The 15,365-nt window shown below is 37.5% G+C and overlaps 1 long non-coding RNA gene across 1 annotated transcript; it reads left to right on the top strand.

Moving 5' to 3' along the window:
* The first annotated feature begins 6,296 nt into the window (after nucleotides 1-6,296).
* On the top strand, nucleotides 6,297-7,720 carry LOC135266989 (uncharacterized). Its single transcript, XR_010335217.1, has 2 exons — nucleotides 6,297-6,973; nucleotides 7,039-7,720. It is a non-coding gene; the product is annotated as an uncharacterized LOC135266989 (long non-coding RNA).
* The last annotated feature ends 7,645 nt before the right edge of the window (nucleotides 7,721-15,365 follow it).

Below are 15,365 nucleotides of genomic sequence, written 5' to 3' on the forward strand. Positions count from 1 at the left end.
GAAGCAATAGTTTTGCATCGGTCTGTATTTTGCTTCAATTTGCAAATCTTACCAAAATTTGAGGCAGTCAACCGTTTTAATCGTTCTTGCCTCCACAAAGTACATGACTTTTGGTTTACTGTTTACTGTTTACTGTTTACTAATAAGAATAATTTCCTCTTTAGTTTTTTTTAGATTCTCAATAAATACTTTTTTTATTTATATGAAAATCTTCTGTGTTAATAATATCTGGCTCCATATCAGTTTCGGGGCCATAATCTAAATCACAATCAACATTTTTTAAAACTTTCGTTTTGTTTTTAAAAGTAATATATTTTATTACTGCTATCACCATCCGACATAATTTATTTATTTATTTATTTATTTTTTGGAGAGGGAAAATGCTTTTACGCATACCAGACTAGGTCTGGTTATGTGGGACTCGGTCGGTAAATGTGCAAGCCGACAATTCCCACTAAAACCCCTCGCATCACCTTAGGGATCGGAACCATTGGTCCTTCATCCCTGAACGCACGCTGGGCAGCCATGCCGGTTTGCATGGCGCCAGAAGAAAAGAAAAGGGCGCTCCGGGGATTCCCCCGAAGTGATCTATTTGATGGAATCTGAAAAGAGCTGCGACAGATAAATGTGGCAATGACATTTGATGCTTACCAGATTCGGAAGATCTGAGTGAGAAGGCATTTTCGATCACAAGAGAGCCATCCTTGGCCTCTTGTATCTGGACGGACCGTTTTCGTCGTAGTCAACGGCCTCTCGGACCAGGGGGTTCGGGTGGGCTTCCGCCTTCGAAAAGGCTCGCTCGGCGGTCTCACGGAAGAATTCCTCCATCGTCGGCATCTTCGCCTCTCGGTGCAATTGGTTGTTGCGAACAAACTACGGGGCGTTGAATGCTTGACGGAGAAATTTGTTTAGGAAAGTTTGTAACTTATGCATCCGAGTCTTACAGGGCGCGAACGCCCAAGCCACAGAAGCATAAGTCATGGTAGGTCGGATCACTGATTTGTACAACAAGAGCTTGTTGTCAATTGACAACGCGCTCCGCCGACATACGAGAGATCTCAGCATTCACGTGGCCATCTTGCCCTTCGCGAGTGCGTAGCCAAGATGTGGGCCGAAGGAGAGTTTTTTGTCCAGAATGACCCCGAGATATTTGACCTGGTCAAACCAGGGAATATCCGCGTTGAACAATCGAACAAACCCATCAGTGCTGACTCTACGTCGTGCCAACAAAAGCGCTCGGCTTTTGTCGGGGTTGACGTTTATGAGCCACCTGCGACACCAGTTTTCGATGCCTTCCACAGACTCCTGCAAGTAGCGGGTAGCCATGTAGGGTTGCTTCGATCTGGTGAGAATCGCTGTGTCATCTGCGTATATTGCCAGTGTCGTACGGTCAGTTTTTGGGATGTCGTGGGTGAAAATGGAGTAAAGAAGGGGTGAAAGAACGGAGCCCTGAGGGACTCCGGCTTCCAGGTCCTGGGGATCTGAAACAGAGTTATTGATTCTCACCTGGAAACGGCGTCCATCGAGAAACGATCTGATCATTTGAACCATTGCGAGTGGAATGCCAGTCTGATGGAGCTTATAAATAAGCCCATCGAGCCAAACCGCATCGAATGCTTTTGCCACGTCGAGAAACACTGCACCAGTAACTTGCTTGCGCTCGATCCTAATGGAAGCGTGCTCTACGACTCGTAGTAGCTGATCAGTTGTTGAATGATTCGACCGAAAGCCGAATTGTTCGTCGGGGACGATGTGCCGCTCCTGGGTGAGCTGGAGGAGGCTGGAGCGGATGAGACGTTCTGCGACCTTTCCCACAGCCGACAGCAAGCTGATTGGCCTGTGGTTCTGGGAAATCTTTGGGTCCTTCCCCGGTTTCGGGATGAAAATGACCGTTGCCATTTTCCAACGCTGTGGAAAATATCTGAAACAGAACATTGCATTCAAAATACCTGTCAGTTCGACGATGACTTTCAGCGGGAGGTTCTTGAGAGCCCTGTTGCTGATTTCGTCTGGTCCGGATGCCTTACGTTTTTTCAGTTTCCGTATCACTCCGGAAACTTCTTCGGGGGTTGTCGGGGTCAGGGGTTCATCTGGGTCCTCGGTCCTCTTCGAGAATTGGAATTGGAAAAGTACGATGTCCAGTTGCAACCTGTTGATGAATTCTTCAAGCTCGTCCCGGGCTGCTCGAAGACCGTTGGCGTTCCAAAACGCAACCTGAAAAGAAGTCTGAATTAATTGATTTGCACCCATCAACAATTCAGAAGAAGAGCAACGAAGGCTGAAAGCTTTTCAGCCAACTCCTCCGGACTCTGCCATCGCCACGGCCGTGACGATCTGGTTCCTTTGCAATCCAAAGGTCACCGTTTGACGCTGTTGAGCAGTCTTTTTGGTGCCTCCTTCGCCTTTGGTGGCGGTGGGGTTTGCCTTGTTGGAAACGACCTTGAGGGCGGCAGTTGGTTTGAGGGCTGCGGCCTTTTTGGGGGCTGCTGTTTTGGGGGCGGCGGCCTTCTGAGGGGCTGCTGCCTTGGGGGCGACCACCTTTGCGGGGGCGGATGTCTTGGGGGCGGCGGTCTTCTGCAGCTTGGGGAACTGCGGGCAGCCCCTGTAATTGGCCGTGTGGGGGCCATTACAGTTGGCGCACTTGGGAGGCTCCTTGTGCTCCTTGGCGCACATCTTTGTGTCATGTGCTTCCCCGCACTTGACACATCGGTGTTCTGCCGTGCAATTCCATTGAGCATGGAAGAATCGCTGGCATCGATGGCACTGGGCTGCTTTGCCTGATTTCTTCGGTTTTTCAACCTTGACCATCAGGCTGCAGACAGTCTTTATCTTCCAGACTTCCTTCGGCTGGTCGAGTGGTGCCTCCAGGAGCACCAGCGGAAGTTGTCTCTTCCCGGTGTGCATCCGATGGGTGCTGATGGGATTGAAACCCTGGCATTTCAAGTCCGCAAACACCTCATCGGTTGACACCTGGACTGGAATTCCCCTCAGGACGACGCGGGTGGTGTTCTCTTCCGAGAGAGTAAAGGTGTGGAATGGAATCCTTTCGGCTTCCATAAACCTCGTGAACGACCTGAAATCAGCAACAGTAGCAGGCTGTATGCGGATTTGATCGCTTACGCACCTCGCCTTGGTGAAGTTGGCCTTTTGGGAAACCAAGTGCCATTTTCCTGCATCTCGCTGAAAAATGGGGGAATCCTTGAGGACTTGGGGGCTGCCGGAGTGGGGCCCTGGGGGGCTGTCGGGGCGGAGCCCTGAGGGGCTGTTGGGGCGAAGCCCTGGGGGGCTGTCGGAGCGGAGCCCTGGGGGGCTGTCGGTGTGGAAACCTGAGGGGCTGCCAAGATGGGGCCTTTGGGGCTACCGGGGAGGTGGCCCGCCGCGATGGAGGACCTTAAGGGGGCTGCCTGCGTGAAGCTCTGCTTCGAAGAAGAAGAGCTTTTCTTCTTCTTTTTGCGCTTTTCCCCTTGCAAAGGGGCTTCGACGTCAAGGGGGGCCTCGGAGTCTTCCGATTCCTCCTCTTCGGAGAGACTCAAAAACTTGTTTTGAGTCTCAATGGACTGGGGGCTCCGAGATGGCGCTGGGCGCTTCTTTCTAGTTTTCACTGGGCTGAAGCCTTCGGTTTCCATGAGGTCGGATTCCCCGGATTTCAGCGAGTGGGCTGAAAATCCGGTGAATGTTGATGTGGAACCGGATTCGGAGGCCTTGTCTGAAAAAACAGCCTCCTCGAGACGTTGGAGTCTCTCGCTGATGGGTGCCAGAAGGGTCTTCATGGCACCCTTGATGGCTTCGAGTGTCAATGGAGGACTTGAAACCGCCATTTTTTCACTCAGTGCTCTCTTGTACTTTTCACTTCTTTCACTTTCGTTATCTGTTTGCGAAATGCAAATCAGAACTTTTGTTCTATTACTGCTGTCTTCTTTTTCCTTATCAGTCCCTTCCTTTGATTTTTATGATGTTCTAGACCAGTCATTGTTTATCGTGTGCTGTGATCAGTCTTCGTTATTTATTTCACAGAGTCTGTGTTTGGGTCTCTTTATTCTTCTATTTTTCTCTTCATCGTAATTTGTTGCCTCTTTTATGCCATTATTTTGGTGTGTTTTCATAGTCTTATAAGCTTTGCTCGATAATTTTGCCATAAATTTGTAGATTTCCGGAGTCTGTGTTAGTTCTCGTATTTCAGTATTTCTGATGTACCAAGGTGCATCTATTGCTTCTCTCAGGATTTTTGATTGTATGCGTTCTAGTGTTATGATTTCCTTGGTGTTTAGGATGAGCACTTCGCTCCCGTATGTCATTACTGGTCTAATGATAGATTTATATATTCTTACTTTCAATTCTCTATTTAGTTTGCTTTTCCTGTGGATTAGTGGATAAAGATAGCCCTTGATTTTCTTTGCTTTTTCTCCAGTTTCTTCGATGTGTTTGTTGAATTTTAGATAACGTTCCATTATAATTCCTAAATATTTGACTTTATCTTGCCTTTTGATGTTTACATTGTTTATTTTGACTTTTTCCCTTGGGTATTCCCGCTTCATTTTGTATTCAAATATTATCGCTTGTGTCTTCTCTTTATTTATTTTTATTCTCCATTTTTTGTACCATCTCGTTAGTTTGTTTAAATGCAGTTGGAGCCTTTTCGTTATTTTCAATGTGGTTTTCCCGTGTGCCAGAATAGCGGTATCATCCGCATATAGTCCTAGTGTTGTGTCCTTACGTTTGGGAATGTCGCTTGTATACAGGTTGTACAATATTGGTTCTAGTAGAGATCCCTGAGGGACCCCTGCTGATGCTTTTTCAATTTCAAATGTTTCTTCATTAATTCTTACGTAGAATTTCCTGTTTTGAAGGTAGGATGCTATGAGTTTAGTTAGGGCGATGGGTATTTCCATTTTGATTAATTTGTAGATTAGGCCCTGATGCCATACTTTGTCAAACGCATTGGATATGTCCATAAATACAGCCCCGGTAGATTTTCCCTGGTTTTTGGCTTTGAGTATAGTCTCTGTAATTCTTATTATTTGGGTTCCTGTTCCGTGTTTATATCTGAATCCGTGTTGTTCTTCTGGAATTGTTTCCTTTTGTTCTATAATTGTTTTTAATTTTTCGAGGATTGTTTTTTCTGCTATTTTGCTCAGATTAGTTAGGAGGCTTATTGGTCTGTAGTTTTGTGGGTCCGTTCCTGGTTTTCCTGTTTTATGTATCATTATTGTCTCTGTTATTTTCCAGTTGTCCGAAAATTTTCTCGTTTTTAGGATGCCATTGCATATGAGTAGATAACGAATGGGGGGACAACACAACACAACCTTGACCTTGAGTTTGACCCCGCCCATTTTCCCTCTCTTTCTTTCAAGGCCACTCGCTCTCTCTCTTACTTTTCAAGGCCAACCCATCCCACTTCCTCCACCACTTCAAGGCCAAGGCATTATTGGACCTTAATGTTTTCAAGGTCAAGGTCATTCATGTTACTCCCCACTTTTGCAAGGCTAACAACTCTTCACTCATTCAAGATGAATCGCGCAATTTTCCTTACTCATTTTCCACCCCAAACTGTATAAAAGTTAATGTGTTGTGTTGTGTAACACAGTTCTTGTGTATATCTGCAATAACAAGAAATTCTTTAAAAAATGGAACCCATCAGAAAAAGTTCTATTTATAATACTCCTGGTAAGTTTAATATTTTTTTAGTAGTTTACTTGGAAATAATTTTTTTTCAGAGGATGTGATTACATGTCCGTACGACAAAAACCACGTACTGCTCTGGTTTCGGCTCGAAAGGCACATTTGGAAGTGTCATCGGGCCGATAAAGAAAAACAAAGGGCCTTACGTGAAGTGATGATGCAGGAAGAAGAGGAGAACTGGGATCATTTCAATGAGCCCAGCTACCTCGACTTCCTAAGATCTAAAAAGAATCATAATGTCATAAAACAAAGGGCCTCATGTGAAGTGATGATGAAGGAAGAAGAGGAGAACTGGGACCATTTCAATGAGCCCAGCTACCTCGTCTTCCTAAGATCTAAAAAGAATGATAATGTCATAAAACAAAGGGCCTCATGTGAAGTGATGATGAAGGAAGAAGAGGAGAACTGGGATCATTTCAATGAGCCCAGCTACCTCGACTTCCTAAAATCTAAAAGGAATCATAATGCCTTAAATTTAAGAAGTAAGTTTTATTGAATCTTTTTCAACAGTAATTTATTGTGAATTTGTTTTTAGGGCCGGGGTTCTTTCGTAAAAATAGTGTAGAATAAGTTTAGCTAAGTAGTAGTAGTAGTTGTAGTAAAATGTAAATATTATATTATTGTATAAAAAAAATAAAAGTTGTAAAAAAAGCTACATGTTTTTATGTACACCTATTTCAACCTACTGATACAAGTAAGTGTGACCTGCAAGCAGAGAGTCGCTCACTGTTCCAAGACCACTCATTCCCTCTTTATCTTTGATGTTTTCATCTCACTTTTTCGCATTATCTCACTTTTTCAAGGCCACAATATTGATGCATTTTCATTCAAGGTTAAAAAGTGGTGGTATAGTTAATATATAGAATTTAGTACAAGTTTGATAGCAGTCAGTACTGATTTAATCCTCCGAGAAATAAGAATATAAAAAAAGTGCATATATCTGTGTTAATGTTTAAGAGTATTCGCTGCTGGGTCATGGATGTATTGAATCGAATCGCTCGATGCGAACAGAAGCCCATTTTAAAAGCTGGTGAGCTAGAGTTGAACACAAGATTCCGCATACATAATATTAGACGCACAAAGTCTCTGTTCGGAAATTCAGTGCTTGTTGAGTTGGACAATTATGCAGTGTTTCTGCCGAGAAGAATAAGTGATTATTTGACTGAGGAGAAAATTGATGAGTTATTACGAGATCCACGTCCACTATATTTAATATATTTGGGAAAAGAAGATGCTAGAAACCCGACATCTGCACATTGTTTTGAGTTTCAACGTGTTGATGATGAAATATTAGGTGAGTGAACATAATGTAAAATGGATGATGAAAAGAAATTAAAGAAATGTATATTTCATTTACAGTTAACGAGAGTGCCGAAGAGTAGGATGAAATTATCGGAAAAAGTTATGTGTGTGAAGTAATGTGCGTTTTGTGCTAGTGATAGTTTCTTAAAATAAATGAATAAAAATCATGTGTCTAGACGATGGACAATATGAAAAAAGTTTATACGAGTGTTTTGATAAAAGACTGTTATCATATAAGAACTGGGTACATTCATACCCATCTCCATGGAGTTTAGCAAAAGCGGGATTGTTTTATATTCAAATATCTGATTGTACACAGTGTTTTGTTTGTGGAGTAATAATTTCACGATGGGAAAAAAGTGATGATGCGTTTATGGAGCATAAAAAACATTCTCCAAAATGTGGATATGTGAAATTGCTTTCCACAGACAAAACTACAATTCAAAAATTCAAATTAGTTACTAAAAATAGCATTGTTGTAGTTTTATTTTTTATAGTATTTGTATTCATGTATTATTTATGTGCGTCTTCTTATGCATAGGTAATGTGATGTAGACTTGTTAACCTTGATCAGTGTCGGGCGCGCGCCAAAGGCGAGGTAAACTAGGTTTCAAGAGGCGTCTTGATTTAATTAGTTTATAATTAAATAAGTGGTAGAATAATATGGAGGATTTATAATAGATTTAAGGATATTTAATGTACTACCTATAATATTGATGAAATAAAGTGTTTTAATTGATTCCTTTTAGTTTATTTTATTAAAAAAACAATTCATAATAATAATAATAATAATAATAATTATCTATGTAATATCCGATGAATTAATCCAAGAGTTATGAGTTTTATCCATTCCACTCCACTTGACGAATAAACGGTTACCTTTCTTTCGTAAAACTTTCTCAACGAGATATACATTCGGATATTTAACTTTTTGTAATTCTTCAGTGTAGAAACCTCCTCGTATTGTTTCTTCAGAAACATCTTGTAGCAAATAAGTTCTAGGATTAGTATTTTGAATCTTCGAAACTGTAAATACTTCATTACTCCAATTTGGGGTGTACCCTTTCTTAAAAAGATGTCGATGTTTACTAATTCGAACAAAATCACCAACTTTAAATTTGGGTTTATAAATGTCCATTGTTTTAAGATGACTATAAACTTGATCCAAAACTTTGCGTTCGTTTTTCTTATTTATTGAAATCGGTTTTAAACCAGTAGTCCTATGTCTGGTATTATTGTATTTTTTTATTATGTCAGGTAAAATGTTTATCCAGTTGTAGTGACCTTGCACCGAAAATTCTTTATACATCATTCCCTTGATTGTTCGATTCACGCGCTCGACGACACTACTTTTTAAATTCGAATAAGAACTGTAGTGATTAATTTTGTATTTATTCATTAATTGTTGAAAATGTTTATTGTAAAACTTCTTTCCCAGATCTGTTTGAATGTTTTTAGGAACGTTACGTCGAGTTTTTAAAATTTCACTCATTGCATTTACAACACTTAAAGCCGACTTATTCTTTAATGGAACAGCCCATACAAATTTAGAAAAAACATTGATAACCATTAAGATATACTTAAAGCCTTTATTGACGCGTAAATATGGTATCATTTCAACCAGATCGAGTTGCAATAAATCATTGAAACCTTTCACTATCACACGTCGTCTTTTAAAGTTCACTCTCGCCGGTGCATGTAGTTCATTAACAACTTGACGCTTAATATTTAAATCACTACGCTTCATGGTGGATTGGTACTTTTAAAACTATTTCTATATATATATCGGTTTAGCTTCTGATGTTTTGGGTCCATATTTAAATCATAGTTTGTCACCTTCACGTAAAATTTGACCAATTAAATTCGTAGTTTGTTTCGAAATAATTAATGCAATCCACCCGCTCGATGGACTACCATTTACAGACGTAATCGTTGCTTCTTTTAATGGGAAAATATAATTCGTACCAATATTAAATAATACAAAAAGTTTTTTAGCTGGATCCAGTGTCCCAAAGAGTGAGATTGTGGTATATGAGAAAGATTTGACACGTTGTAAAGTTGTCCGAATTTTGTGTTCACTAATGTGTTCACCAAATTTATCTAATGTCATATTCTCGTCTATTGAATGAATAAAGTATGTAGAAATACTAACTATAAAATATAATGTGTTTGCAATATATACAAGTCGTCTCTAAATTATTAACGAATTATTTTCGATTCACGCAATTCTGTTATGATGCGATTGATTTCATTCATATGATTATTATTACCAGCTACTGTCGATGATAATAAAAGACGTAGTCTATTTACGAGTGTGTTGGGATTTTTGTAGGGAACAAATTCAAAATTTTTATCTGTTAAAGCCAATGTGCGAAGAATACTACCACCCTTAACTCTTTTTGATATTGGTTGGATACTACTTGTCGGAGTTGATTGTTCATAACCTTGAGCCTGCAATCGTTGTATTGCAGGTATGTTGCGAAGTCGCGGATACTGTTTACATGCTGGTGGTACGAGAATTGAAAGACTACTACTGCGGCTTCGTTGCTGGACAGGAGTCGATTGACCTTGATCGGTATCAAGGCTTTCTTCGGTATCACCATAGAATAAGAGAGAGGAAGAAGCGAATCTCTCTGTCTACCCCTCGTTTTTTCGCGAAAGCGCCACCTAACCTGGGGAGAACAAACTAATTCGATAATAGCGGGAAATTCAAACAGGACATTTTATTTATTTTCCAAATTTAAAGAATTATAAATGTTAAATGTTTCTGTACTCATGCACTGTTACGAGACATTTTAATAAAAAAGCATCTGTAACAGTTGCAATAGCACAAAAACATTTAACATCGCTTAATAAAATGAAACAAAGTCTTTCCAATAAAAATTTATTAAAAAAATAATAACGTGCTGGAATGTATAGGCAAAATTAATTTAACTCGAATTGTTCATAAACATACTCAGATGTAATAATATATGTAAATACATTGTCTAAATATACACAATGATCCAGAGAAACTGAGTATGTTGGCATCAGATTAAATTATTGAATTGCTACCTGGAAGTGTACACTATTGGTATCCTTTAAAATTTAAATTCAGATTGCTAACAGACACAGTATTTCGGGATCAGTCTGTATAAATACATCAGTTTTGTTGGTTTGATTACTTGTCTACAGACTGTTCAGAAAAGCAAAAAAATATCAAAATTTTGCTTGTAACCTTTGACAATAGTCCAATTTTTAAGTCCCTTAAGGCTAAATTTAAACAACTATTTTTCGAAATTTATTCGCGGTTATAAGGTTTACGGACGTTTGTAAAAGCGGCCCTAACACGTACTTTAACAGTTTGATGTCAAAGTTCTTGATAAGTTTTGAAATTTTTTAAAAGTAATCTCGATTGCATCATAGTTATTAGTAAATTACTCAAACACAAGAGAATTACAAGTGTGCTAAAATTATTTTAAATAAAAACCCACATATCTGATATACATAACTATCACTGGAAGTTAACTGATTAAAACTACCATGTAATCATTTAAATTTATAATAATAGTAGGCTTTAATATTGATTAACTTGTATGATACTTGTAGAATACGTTTTTTCGCTTAGTTTCTAAATTAAGCAATCACAAAAAGGACAAACCTTGTTTTTTAACAGGCATAGGCGTTATAACATTGTGTAAAACAACATAAAAGATTAAGACATAGAGGGACATGGCGAATTTGAAAACCTTGAACCATAGCAAGTCCTAAACTCCCTGCTTTCACAAAATACTAGCTTCGCAACTACAATAAATTTATTTATTATTATGATATATCTATTAATTACTGCACATTATATTTAACTCGTCTTCATGGGATTTTCAATTACATCCCAAGAACCGTTATCATCTCCAAGGACGGTCTTCATCTCCTAAGTTTGTGTGATCCTTCTTGGTGTAATATGATTATATTAATATCTAGAAATCGCAATTAATTGTTGTATAGACACCTTTCAATAACGTTTACCTTAATTTGCCTTAAGTTGATTCATCCTTCATTAAAACACTGTCATTCACACTATACACTAGATTCAAATAAAAGATCCATATAAAAGTAGAGATGTTTGATCACAAAAACATCCAAAAAATCACGTTAAATCGTTTTCTGAAGTCTTTAAAACACATTAAAACAAAATGTCGCCAAAAACCGCAACGACAGCAAAATAATCGGCTGTTGATAAATCAAAGAATTAAAAAGAGAAGTGTGCGCACGTCGATTATTTTTAAGTGAACCTTCTTTACTTTTAGCAAAATGTGTGACAGATTCCTTTAAATTTACAGATTTCTTTGCAACTGACGCGACCTCTAAGCTGGAGCACACGAACTATTTTAGCCATTTCCCCCCTTTGCCCCACCCCTCCTAGTGAACACATAATTTGTATACACTTTCAGGGGCCTGGGTATCACTGTAAAATGGCGGCGACTGAGATGCACGGTGTTCCTGAAGCGGTAGTGGCTGTCTCGAGAAATGTCGAATAATTGTTTTATATTTGTTCCCTACATTACCCAGAATTTGTGCATTTGGTTTATAGTTTTTTCTGTCTGCATTGGTTCGAATGACAATATTTCGATAAGTTTCTAAATCTGATTGAGTATAATTAGTTGGATTTTTTTTAAATAATAATTCATACAATCCAGGTGTATCAGGATAAGCAATATTTTGAACGATTACATGATCGTCTTTGAAATCAATTTCAGAATTGCCAATAAAAAATTTATTTCCCTCGGTTCCTTGTCTCACACCATATTGATGATCAAATTTGTTTTCTGTGTCAGTAATCATATCTTCAATGTACTGTCGAGGTAAACCGGTCCATTGTTTAAGAAAATGGCGAAATGCATCGGTTTTTGACAAATTTATTAATGTTTCTTGCAACTTTCCAATGGTCACGTTCCTGAGTGACTCTCCCTCCTCTCTGGGTGTGCTAGCAGCCGCATGTTGTCGCATTAAACTGAATCGTGGATCGAGCGATGTAGTACTACGGCTTGTAGTCGTTGACTCAAAAAGTCGCTTCGCCTCCGGTTGCTTGACCTCATGATGAATTGATGTTTTTTCCTGTTTTGGAACAACTTCGCGTTCATGTTTAATTTCAGAAATTAAACTTTTTATTGGATCAGTTAGAGGTTGAATGTGAGTTGCAAAACGTCTTTGCGAACTTGCAATGTGTGAAGATAATGATCGTACTTTTTGTTTAACGTGTCGTCTTGCCTTATCCAGCTCTAAAGCTAAACGTTTATCCATGTCGATCGTCGACTAATAAATAAATCTTTGACAAACATTTACATTTATATTTTAATGAACTGATCAAAACCGTTACGATAACGCCCATTGTCTTGTTCAGCATCCTTATCAATAGTAACAAATCCATACGATTTTTGCCAACACTGTGAACACATTTTCTGAAAGGTTTCAAATGACATATCTGTACCAACGTGATCATTAAAAATATGTTTTAAATTTAATACATCCTGAGGAAAGATAATTATGAAATTAGCTATATCACGAATTAATTGTTTCTGAATGGAAGAATACGTTTGGCTAATAAACATAGAATCGATATTATAATGCCTACCAAAGCAAAAATAATTACGTATTATATTTTGGTTACAAGTTACTACATCATCAAATATTATTATGGAATAGGGTTTGATTTCTTTAGGAGGAGGAATTTCGGCACCATCTTCATATTCATAGTAACCGACTTTATCGAGAGGTGCCAGAACCGATTTTAAAAATTGATATTTTGGTTGTTGTAGGGTTTTTGAAAATAAGTAAATGTCTGTGAAGCGTAATCCATTATTTGGATGCAGCAAGAGACTTAATATCACATTTGTTTTTCCACATCCAGAACGTCCAACCACTAGTCCTCTTTTTACACTATTATTGAATAAAGTATTATGTTTAGGAAAGTGTTGATAGGGTACACAAACTGAATAGTCGTGATTAGAAATTTTTAATAAATCTTTTTGTTGCACAAGTTTCATTGTTGACTTACAGAATACAAATAAAAATACTTTACACATTACATCAATTATAAATACATAATAATAATAAATATATAGTATAAATAAATTGTTACATATCGTTACATATCTACAATAAGGTAAAATTCAATCAGTGGGTTCCACATATTTTCGCAATTCTCTAATTAGAGAATCTAAATTTCGATCTCTATCAATATCGTAATGTCCCCAGGCTAATGTATCAATTGAATTACCTAAAATGTATCGTTTATCATCGAAATTAGACAGTGCTATTTTATTCCTTAATTCGGTATACATATTATGTAAATAAGATTTGAAAACGTTCATAACACAGAAAACTGATGAAGATGAGGGATTTGTTGCAATTGCCCGATATTGTAACCGTGTTAGAGATTTATCAATTACATGTTTACTTACACCTTTAGCCTTTTTAGTTATATCATTCACTGTTTGCACACAATATGCTTTGGCACCGGTGCCATAAAGTAGTGCAATTGGTACACCAGCATACTCATCTTTCATTTTACCGATAACAGACACAGTTTTAAGAATATCATGAATATTATTCTCGGGATAATTTGAAGTATCAAACCGATCGATATTCTGTTTAATATCATTATGTACGTTTTCCGTATAAATTTCTAAAATTAATGAATCCGTATCCGTATACAAAAGCTGTACATTATTTCCATACTTAACTTTAAGGAAATTATAAAAAAAGTCATACATTAAAGTTTTTGAAATTTCCAATATACTGAATCCTACATAAATAGGTTTATCATATGTTACTTGAACTTTATTCATTTCTATTGCAACTAAATTTTCAGTAAAAATAGAACAATTTTTAAATTGTGGTTTGGCTATCCATGTCTCTGCTCCATACTTGTGACCGTTTTTTTCCAATGTGTAGCCAGTTTAATATCTAACCGATTATCGACATTTTCCATGGTTTTTCCATACACACTATTATTCATGAGTTTAAATAAATCTTTTTCAAACTTATTTTTAGTCTGATTTCGTAATTTCGTATTTAAATCAATATATGGTTTGAGCCATGACGATTGATTGAATTTTAGTACTCTATGAATTTTTGTCAATTCCAGTCCATTTTGTAGGGCTTGTTTTAAATTTCGATAGTGTATTATGTAGTTTGTTTTAGCACATAGATTTGGAATGAGTTTAGCACATTTTCCGTTTGGTGGAATTAAATTTTCAGGTAGAAATGGCATATCATTATGAGAGTTGTGTAAATGATGAGGATAAGAGATATCTACTTCAAGGACATAACCTTCAGGTGTGGTATCAGTCAAATCCATAATACTAAGTGAATTAATTTCGTCTTGCGTTAACCAAGTAAATCCACCTAAAGGGAGTACTTCACTCATAGCCCAACCATAGAGATTTGTTGCATCGAGATATAAAATGTATGATGTCGGTTTCGAAGGGTCATAATTTGGAAGAAATTTATTATTTGCTTGAGCCGCTCGTTTAACACATGTACTAACTCCCCCACGAATCCCTTTTTTGAAAAAATGCAACATATCTATATCAGTCAATAATTCTAATTTTACATGGGTAAATTTAAGCATAGCATTCCAACTAAGAGATGGTGCTGTCACGTAATGTGCTGGATCAAGTTCATAATGCTTAAGGCACATGTTTCGAAAATTCTCAAAGACATCAGCTAATAGTAAAATATCACTTTTTAAATAGAGATCAGAATATTCGTCTAGAGTCTGACAATGGAATGTATCCCATACGGTATTAGCTCGTTGATAATCATCTTCAGAAATATGCTCATCGCGAAGTTTATAGTAAAAATCAATTTTTTGTGGTAATTCCGTGAAATCTAATTTAGAAAAATCATCGATAAATGAATATGGAAAAACCCCTTTCTGTCTAATTAACTGAAATTCTCTGTCAACGAGAAAGTATCGTTTTACTTCCATACATTGAGCATCATCCAAGGCTGCTGCCAGTTTTTCTAATGAACATGCCAAAAACTGAAAACTATCTATAAAACGCAAGTGTAAGTGCTCCTTGACTATTCGATTGTTTGAATTTAGATATTCGCCTACACAATTTTTTTTCGAAAATGTAATATATTTCTCTTTAGTTTTACCAAGGATATTAATTTCACTTTCTTCAAGGGCCAACTCTTTAATTAATAAGTAACTATCATAATTTGTTAAATTATGAAATACTATCGGAATAAAATTTGGAATTTGAAAATTCAAGTTACAATTACTGTGCGCGGCGGACCTATAACGACCCGTTAAATGACAGTGATCTTTTACTTTAATATCATTCTGTTGAAAAGGTTTTTGACAAATATGACATTCCGTTGCTGTAAGATAATCA

The sequence above is a fragment of the Tribolium castaneum genome, chromosome 8 (assembly GCF_031307605.1).
Source record: "Tribolium castaneum strain GA2 chromosome 8, icTriCast1.1, whole genome shotgun sequence".
NCBI lineage: Eukaryota > Metazoa > Arthropoda > Insecta > Coleoptera > Tenebrionidae > Tribolium > Tribolium castaneum.